This window comes from Mustela lutreola, chromosome 5 (assembly GCF_030435805.1).
Source record: "Mustela lutreola isolate mMusLut2 chromosome 5, mMusLut2.pri, whole genome shotgun sequence".
Lineage (NCBI taxonomy): Eukaryota > Metazoa > Chordata > Mammalia > Carnivora > Mustelidae > Mustela > Mustela lutreola.
In genome coordinates, this window is record NC_081294.1 from 154791649 (window position 1) to 154801534 (window position 9886).

At 33.7% G+C, this 9886-nt stretch overlaps 1 pseudogene; it reads right to left on the minus strand.

Annotated features, from left to right (window-relative positions):
- Positions 1-390: 390 nt before the first annotated feature.
- On the minus strand, positions 391-1383 carry LOC131831450 (olfactory receptor 2T8-like; annotated as a pseudogene).
- Between the last annotated feature and the right edge of the window lie 8503 nt (positions 1384-9886).

Sequence of the window (9886 nt, forward strand, 5' to 3'; positions counted from 1 at the left end):
AATTGCTAAATTCTACATCTGAAATGAATATTACACAGTTTGTTAACTAACTGAGATTCATGGAGCACTGGGTGTGGTTCATAAACAATGAATCTTGGAACACTGAAAAATAAAATAAAATTTAAAAAAATCTTTATATTGAAATAAAAATAAATAAATAAATAAATAAATAACTTGTAAAAGGAAAAAAGTCAAGGAAATTTTTAAAATAATATAATTATTATACATAAAAATTACTATATATAAAACGATCCAAAATATATAGTTCTGTCTGAATTTCAAAATAAAATAGAAACAGTTATAGATATAATGCATATGTAACTATTCCCTAGGAAAATTCACACAATTCTTTTTGTATAACCTTGAAATTTGGGACAAATCAATGTCATCTTAGTCATTATTTAAGGTAATGCACTGAGCTATACACTTTCTCAGGGCTCCCTTGACATCAGTTTCTCATACTATAGATGATGGGGTTCAACAAAGGAGTGAAGATAGTATAGAATACTGACACTATTTTATCATGGTTAGCTGACCTGTAGGATTTGGGTCTCATATAGATAAAAATAGCAGCTCCATAAAAGAGTCCTACCACAGAGAGATGTGAGGAGCATGTAGCAAAAGCCTTCTTGCGGGCTTCTCAAGAATGCATCTGGAGATCTGCAGCAAAGATAAGACTATAGGAAATCAGGATGAGAGAAAATGGAACCAGGATCATTAATACATAGCAGATGTACATGCCATTTTCAAAGGCCAATGTGTTGGCACAAGCCAAACACACCAGAGTAGGGGCCTCACAGAAGAATTGATTTATCTCATGCGCATGGCAAAATGAAAAACTCAGGGTAGCAGCAGCCTGAATGAGGCCATAAGCTGCCCCCAGGAACCAAGATTCCACAGTCATTCTCAGGCATAATTTCCAGCTCATGAGAACAACATATCGCAGTGGGTGGCAAACAGCCACATAGTGTTCAAAGGACATGGATGCCAAGAGGAAACACTCGCCCCCTACAAAGTGATGAAGAAGAAGATCTGCAACCCACAGCCAAAAGGAGAAATGGACTTCAGGCCAGTCAAGTAGTCCGCTGCCATTTTGGGCACAATGGTGGAGATTAGCATCATGTCCATGAGGGAGAGTTGGCTCAATAGGAAGTACATGGGAGTGTGAAGCCAGACATCCTGATAAATCAGGAAAATCATGAGGGCATTGCCTAGTAGGGAGGTGAAGGCAATTGTGAGAACCATCACAAAGAGAAATAAATGGGCTTCTGTGTGATTAAAGAGTCCTAGGAGAATGAAATCTGTAGTGGTGTTCCAAATGTTCATGATTTCAAACAAGAGCAACACTGCAAATGAAGAAATAGATAATAGAGTTTTCATCATCTTACTTTCTCAAAATATGTTCCCAATGCAAGACAATAATACCAAATTCAACATTCCATTAACTGTATAAAGTGTGTGATGATGTTTCCCCTCAAATTCACAGAGACACAATCTTCTTTTGGTAAATAAGAGAAAATAAATTTGTTAGTACCCAGTATAGAGATAAGTTTATTTCTTCTTCAGGCCCAAAAGAATCTAAATATCTGAAGGCATTCTCTTCACTGATCTGCTAGTAGTGAAACTGCTCTAGGTTGTTGAATGAATAGTATCATACTTGAGGAGATGAAGATGCTGATTCAGTCTCAAAGATATGGTCTGATTCAATGAAATGGCATTACAGGAATCCCTCTCTTCCATGGTCATTTGATTTGCACCAATTTACAAATACCTCCTGTACTGGAATGCAAATCAAGACACAGAAATTGCAAAAAGCTCCCTCAATCACTAACTCCATTGTTTCAGCATCATGATTGTACTGACAGAATTCTACTTTAGGGTTTTAATTGGTTGTTTCAAAATTAAACATAGAAACACACTTTTTGGGGTGCCTGTGTGGGTCAGTGGGTAAAGTCTCTGCTTTCAGCTCAAGTCATGATGTCAGGGTCTTGATATCAAGCCCCACATCTGGCTCTCTGCTTAGTAGGGAGCCTGTTTCCCACCCCCCTCTCTGCCTGCCTCTGCCTACTTTTGATCTCTGTCTGTCAAATAAATAAATAAAATATTTTTTAAAAAAATAAACACTTCTCTCTATAGATATACACTACATTTCTCAAAACTTTGTTATCTCCACACCTTCAAATCTGTTAACATTTGCACTCTTCACACTTAGGAACCATATGAATTCCTTAATTATGGGTCTCTCTAGTGCCTTCTTGAAGGACCTCAAAACCCTCCAAACTCATTTATTTGACTTGGAACCTTCTTATTTTCTCTATTCTAAACTCTCTCATTCTTATGAAAAATGACAAAATTTAGAACTTGCTTAAATGTCAATCTGTAATATAATAATTGCAGAGTGTTGAGTAAGTTTCTTAAAATAAGTTTTGCTATCATCTTACCCATTTTTAAATATACTGTCACTATAGTGGCATTATGTATAGTCACATTATTCTGCAACTATGACCAATATATAACCCCAGGACAATGATTTCCTGTTTTTCCCTGTCCCTGGGAACTGCTAACCACCATTCTGCTATTCTGGCCCTGTGAATTTGACTATTACAGGATCTTTAGTTTAGTGGGAATATACAGAATTTATCTTTTTTATAATTGGCTTATTCACTTAACATCATGTCATCAACATTTGTTCAAACTATAGCATGTCAGAATTCCCTTCCTTAACTGAATAGTATCCCTTCGTATGTATACACAACATTTTCTTTATTAATTCATTCCACCTGTGGATGTTGGGCTGCTGTAATTCACTTAAAGGATAAATTTAATAGAATTTTTGTTAATAATTGTTTAAATTTGTATAATGTGAACAGATATACCTTAGTAATATAGTAATTTGAGCTACTTCTTTTTCCTTTACAAGTATGCAAGAGAGATGTATATTTTAGACTCACTACAACAATTAAAATTATTATTACATTTAGTAAATACTGCTTCTTGTGAGGTTTATAATTTTTTTTTAATTTGGAATTATTAGTGTTTAACTTTGTATGTATTGAGGTACCATTTTAAGGTGAAATATATGTATAAAAGCAATCCATCGTCCCCAATCTAATTGTCTTTTCAATATGCTATTTTGTTTATAGTATTTACTAGTAAGATCATAAAGGTGTTAATCAAATAATATCATTGGTAGAAAATTATATTTTTCCAAGGACTGCAATGTTAAATTATGTGTTATATCAAAATTCCTAAGTATAGTTTCCATATTATACAAGAGACACAATTGTGTTCACTAATTAATATGATAGAAAACTTACTAATTCCTAATTGACTATGCAAACAAAATGGTTGAAAATATAAATGAGAAATTAAATTATCCTGTAAAAATAATATCTAAAATGGTATTAATTAGAAGAATGAAAGATCAATACTGACTACTGTAGGATTGAGAATTTAGTATTCTGAATTTTCTTTTGTCCCCTGGTTTAAAAGAGAGATCATTTCTTATGTTTTACTGCCTTTTACTTAGGATAGTGTTTAAATTTTGGTATCTTTACTTGAATCCTAAAATAACATATTTTCAATATAATAGAAGGCACTAATATATACTCCTTTTTTTTCATAGTGTAATCACAGAAAATGTAGTGGATTCTGATAATTTCCTTCTATATTTTTCTAACTCCCATTGTTCTGACTTAACCTAAAAATTATAATTTGTTTCCCTCAGAATACCAGGGTGATTAATCAATCTGTTCTGTTAAAAATAAAATAATATCAGCAAAACAATTTATTAGACTGAATTGACAAGTTACTGCAAGAGACTTAACCTGATGGCTACATCAGCTTTAATACCTTTTAGTTTTTCATATTATGGCATAGATCAACAAACAATTTTATTTGGAAAATTACACAGAGAAAGTAATGTAATTTGGATTTTTGTGGAGTTCAGACTAATAAACAAATTACTAAATATCAAAGGTGATTATTACCTACTTACATAGATAAAAATGATGACTTCAACAAGCTGGATATCTGTCACTTCTGAGCAGGGTCATCCTAATGCATCTCGTTGTGAGAAGGAAACATATTATAGTCTGGCAGCATCAAATTCACTCATATCATTGTCTAAACTGTCCTATTAAGGGGTGTGGTCTATTGACATATTTTGCTAAAAATAATATCTTATTAGTATAGCAGACCTGCATAACTCTGAATCTTGGGATGACAAAATATTTAATTTTCAAAGATTTTAAATATTCACAGATTATACATTCTTTCAAAAAGTTGTGATTCATTAAAATTAAAATATGAAAATCACCTATAATTAAGATCAAAATGTAAGTAAATAATGCCCATAAAAAGGGATGATTTAAAAGTACATTAGTAGAGGGGCACTTGGGTGTCTCAGTGAGTTAAGCATCTGCCTTTAGCTCATTTCATGATCCTGGGATCCTGGGATCTAGCCTGGAAACAGGCTGCCTGTTCAGCAGGCAGTGTGCTTCTTGTCTCCCTTCCCTCTACTCCTGCTCTTCCTCTCTCTCTCTCTCTCTCTCTCACTCAATCTCTTTCAAATCAATAAATAAAATATTTTTTAAAAGTACACTAGGAGAGAACTAATGTTATGCTTTCACTACTTGTTAGAACGTTGATGGAGCAGATTACAGAGTGTGTTATTGAGAGATAATTTCTGTTAAAGACAGTAATTAAAATGATCAAGCCCATGATAGGATTTCATCATTTTTCTCTCTAAATTTAATTTGGTGGTTGTGTTATAAGCTTGTACCCTTATGAGTTTATTTTACTATTTTATTTTATTTTATTTGATATTTAAAGGTGAATCATAGAATCTATGATTATAGCAATAACAGCAGAATGCATTTATTGTGTCAAGCACTTAACTGCTTGGTTTCATATGGGTACTTTTCAAAGATTGTGCTATTGTTTGTACTATGTGTTTTCAGTTTCCTAGTAAACCTTGATTTTTGGTGACATTTTTACCACTCCATTTTCCTTGGCTTACTTAAGAATATATTTATAAAGAGCTGATGGTAATTGGGGAGTGCACTTGTGATGAACACCAGGTGTTGTATGGAAGTGTTCAATCACTACATTGTACACATGAAACTAATATTACACTCTATGTTAACTAACTTGATAGAAAAAAAAGAATTTTTTTTAAAAAAAGGATGACATTCCACAATTGTAAAATGAAACTAATATTACACTAGTAAGTATGTTAACTTACTAGATAGAAAAACAAAAAAAAAAAAGTTTAAAAAATGTGTAACGATGACATTCCACAATTGTAAAATTAAAAAAAAAAAAAAAGATCTCTTGAATGCAATGGTTGGTAGAAAACACTGCCTCTGTATAAATGTGAGATAGTATAATTGCTTAATCCATGTGAACTATAAGAATTGTCATTTGTTTAGGGAGTAGGCTTACTGTAAATTTTGTTAGACTTCTGCCTTTGGATATTGAATCTTATCACAGTGACTAATCCTACTCTGATTTAGAGCATAATTTACCACCTGAGTGAAATCTAGATTAAGTCAAGCTTTATTTTCTGAACAAAACTACAGGCTCCTGGCTAATTCTGAGAAGTACATTATAGACTGGTAGTATATCAAGTTACAAGTAAAACTTGCAGCAAGAGTGAAAATACAATTTTCAGTAAACATTCATATTTTTGTGTTTTGATATCTGTGCTCCTTCAGGAAAAAGGGCTGTCAATGCTCTAGTAAAACAGGGTGCCACTATCTGATGGGGCAATTGACTGTGCTACATAGATCAAATGTAATGTAGATTCTCAGGGGACAGGAAAATGAGGAACAGACAAGCTTCATGTCAGACGGGGAAATCTACATACCACTTGGAAGTCTGTAAGAAAATTACAATGAACTTACAATGAACCTAGGTGACAAAATTGAGATTAATTTAGGACTATTTAATACATGTGTGAGCATAATTTTGGGAATCCATAAAGAAGTTGTAACAGACCTCAATTTTAGCTAAAGAAAGTATTGCCACCACTCTCCCCCTGCAAGCATGAAGGGATGGAGTAAATTCCAGACTACAAATAGACAGGCTGCATGAAAAACACCTTAGCAGCCAAACATCAGATACAGGAAGCCACAAACTAGCAAGAAGGAAGCAAAAGAAACAAACATAATTTTTAAAAGCAATCCAAAGAGGCACACTTGTAAGAACACTATTGGCATGCAGGAAGTTTATTAGGGGAGTACTCTAAGGATCAATACCCATGGAATAAAGGAAGCAGAATTGTGCACAGGGAGATGTTGAACTGGGAATCAGACCCAACCAAGTTCTTAGTTACCCTGGGTGGATTTCTGAGATGGCCCTTCCATGTGTTCCTGCAATAAGGCCCCCACAGAAAAATTTTTGAATGTGGCCTGATGCCAGGAAGGTATCATGACCATAGACTAAGGAGTTTTCCTCAACCAAGATCAATGTTTACAACTTTTTGCTTAATTTAAATTCAATTAGCATGTTCTCTATTATTAGTTCAGAGGCAGAGGTTTTTTTTTTTTTTAAAGATTTTATTTATTTATTTGACAGAAATCACAAGTAGGCAGAGAGGTAGGCAGAGAGAGAGAAGGGGAAGCAGGATCCCTGCTGAGCAGAGAGCCCAACACGGGCTTGATCCCAGTACCCTGAGATCACAACCTGACCCGAAGGCAGAGGCTTAAGTCACTGAGCCACCCAGGTGCCCCAGAGGTAGAGTTTATTGATTCATCAGTTGTGATAGCACCCAGTGCTCATTACATCAAGATCTCTCTTTAATGCTTGCACTCCTAATAGCAGGAAGAAGAAGTACTTCAGTTCTGTCAGGAAAGGGGAATAAGTGCACACAATCATGTAAGGTACACTCCATTAGATCCATTCCATCAAAAGTCAGAATGAAGTGGTCTCTTGGATGCCATTCACACAGGTTGCTTCCTATAGCACAGTACATGTGGATCATGTGATGGAGTGCACGGGGAACATCTGGCAAGAATGAAAAGTTCAATAAATATGTAGTCTCCTTCCAGTATAAAGGTACAGAGAAGTTTGACATTTGCCCACAAGGAATATGATGGCATGAAGAGCTCAAAACATCTGCTGGCAGTTCTGTCTTTTGGTTTAGAAGAATTGTTAATATGTCTCTGAAGAAAGCATCAATGCTGAACTGGGATCCTGGAACTCTGTCCAAAAAGCAAAGGTAAATGTGATCAATAACACATATTTCCCATATGGTTCAAGTATAAAGGGAAGGGTACTCCATCATAGAAGGGTGTCCCATTTTCTTAGCTCAGATTCTGCCACCATCTCCCAGAGGATCTCTGGATTTTAATTTCCCTAGTGTGCCCTTGCTCTATACCATGGATTCAACTGTGTTTTTCCAAATTGCTATGATCTGTACTCTAAACACAAAAGTGATAGTACTTAGAGAATGAGTCCTTATAGAATTCATTAGATGTGTTATTTATTTATATATACACAGTCTTATTTTTATTCATTTATGTATTCATTAATAACTGTTATAAATTTGAGTATAATTGACAAACAATGTGATTAGGTTCAAGTGTACAACCTCGTGATTTCACTAGTTATACATTATGTTATGTTCACCACAGTTGTAGCCATAATTACCTACCTATTAAAATATCATTGACTGTATTCCTTATGCTGCACCTTTAATTCTGTGATGTTTTTATTCCACAGTTAAAAGCCTCTATACCACACTATCTCACAGTAGGGGTTTTGCCCAACCCCTACTCACTTTCCCTCTGACAACCATCAGTGTCTTCTCTACTTTTATAGGTCTTATTCTGTATTTATTTTTATTTACTTATTTTTATTCATTTATCTAGATTCTACTTATGAGTGAAATTATAGGATATTTGTCTTCCTCAGTCTGATAGGTTTCACTTAGCATAATACCCTCTACATTCATCTATGTTATCTTAAATGACATGAATTCATCCTTTTCTCATGTCTGAGTAATATTTCGGTGTGTGTGTGTTTGCATGTGTGTGTATGCATGTTTTGTGTAAACACCCTCTTTAGCCATCTGTCAATTGATGGACACTTAGACTGCATCTACATCTTGCCTGTTATAAATAATGCCTGCTGTAAATATGTTCATAATTCTTTTCAAATCAGTGTTTTGTTTTCTTTGGGTAAATACCTAATATTGAAATTATTGAATCATATGCCATTTCTATTTTTAATTTCTTGAGGAACATCCATTGCATTTTGTACAGTGGCTGCACTGATTTCCATTTCTATCAATGGTGTACAAGTTTTCCTTTCTTTCCACATCCTTGCTTATTATTTCATCTTTTTGATTCTGTCATTCTGACAGTTATAAGGTGAAATCCATTGTGGTTTTGGTTTCCATATCCCTGATAATTAGTAATATTGAGCCTCTTTTCTTAGATCTGTTTTCCCTCTATATAATCCATGTGTCTTCCTTGGAAAAATGTTTATTCAGGTCCTCTGCCCATTTTTCATCAGATTATTTTTTTTTTGTCTTGGGTTGTATAAGTTTTTATATATTTTGAATATTAACCCCTTAATGCATATATCACTTGGAAATATCTTCTCCTATTCAGTTGGTTGTCATTTTGTTTTGCTGATCGTTTTCTTCACTGTCCCAAAATGTTGATTTTGGTGTAGTTTCAGCAATGTATTTTTGCTTCCAATTCCTGAAAAAAATATTCTTATGCTGATTTAAAAAAACTTACTACTTATATTATCTTCTTGGAGTTTTGTAGTTTCATGTCTCACATTTAAATCTTAATCCATTTTGCCTTAATTTTTGATATTGTATATGAATGTTGTCCAGTTTCATTCTTTTCAGTATAGCTGTCCAATTTTTCAAACATCTTTTATTGAAGAGACTGTCTTTTCCCCATAATATATTCTTTCCTCCTATGTTATAGATTAACTAGCCACATAAGCATAGGTTTATTTTGGGGCTTTCTATTAAAACCCACTGATTTATGTGTCTATCTGTGTACTAGTTCAATACTCTTGATTACAACAGATTTGTAGTATATGATGAAATCTGGGATTTCAAAATAATAAAGAAGTGATGTGTCCATCTCTGTTCTTTCTCAAGATTGATTTGGCTACTCAAGGTCATTGTGTTTCCTTACAAATTTTCAAATGATTTGTTATAGTTCTGAGAAAAATGTTATTGGTATTGTCATAAGGATTATATTAAGTCTGCAGATTGCATTTGTAGTAGTATATTTTTATGTGTTTGTGTATTCTTTAATTTCTTTCACCAATGTTTTGTAGTTTTCAGATTATAGATCTTTTCTCTACTTGGTTAAATTTATCCTAGGTATTTTGTTCTCTTTGAATCAATTGCAAATATAATAGATTTCTTAATTTCTCTTTTTCTGATATTTATTAGTGTACAGAAACACAACTGGTACTCTTTATTAACTTTGCATCCTACAAAGTGAATGAATTCATTTATCTCTTCTAACAGTGTTTTGTTCAAGTCTTTAGTGTTTTCTTTTTTTTTATTGTGTTATGTTAGTCACTATAAAATACATCATTAGTTTTTGAAGCAGTGTTCCAAGACTCATTGTTTATGTACAACACCCAGTGCTTCATGTGATACATGTCCTCCTTAGAGTTTTCTATGTATGGTATTATTATGTCTGCAATTGACAGCAGTTTAACTCATCCCTTTCCAATCTGGATAACTTACATTTCTTTTTCTTTTCTGATTACTCTGTTTAGACTTATAGTACTGTGTTGGCAAAGAAGTGGCAAAGTGGATATCCTTGTCTTGTTCCAGATCTTTGATAAAAAGCTCAGTGTTTCACAATTGAATATGATGCCAGCTGTTCTGTTGTTGTCATTG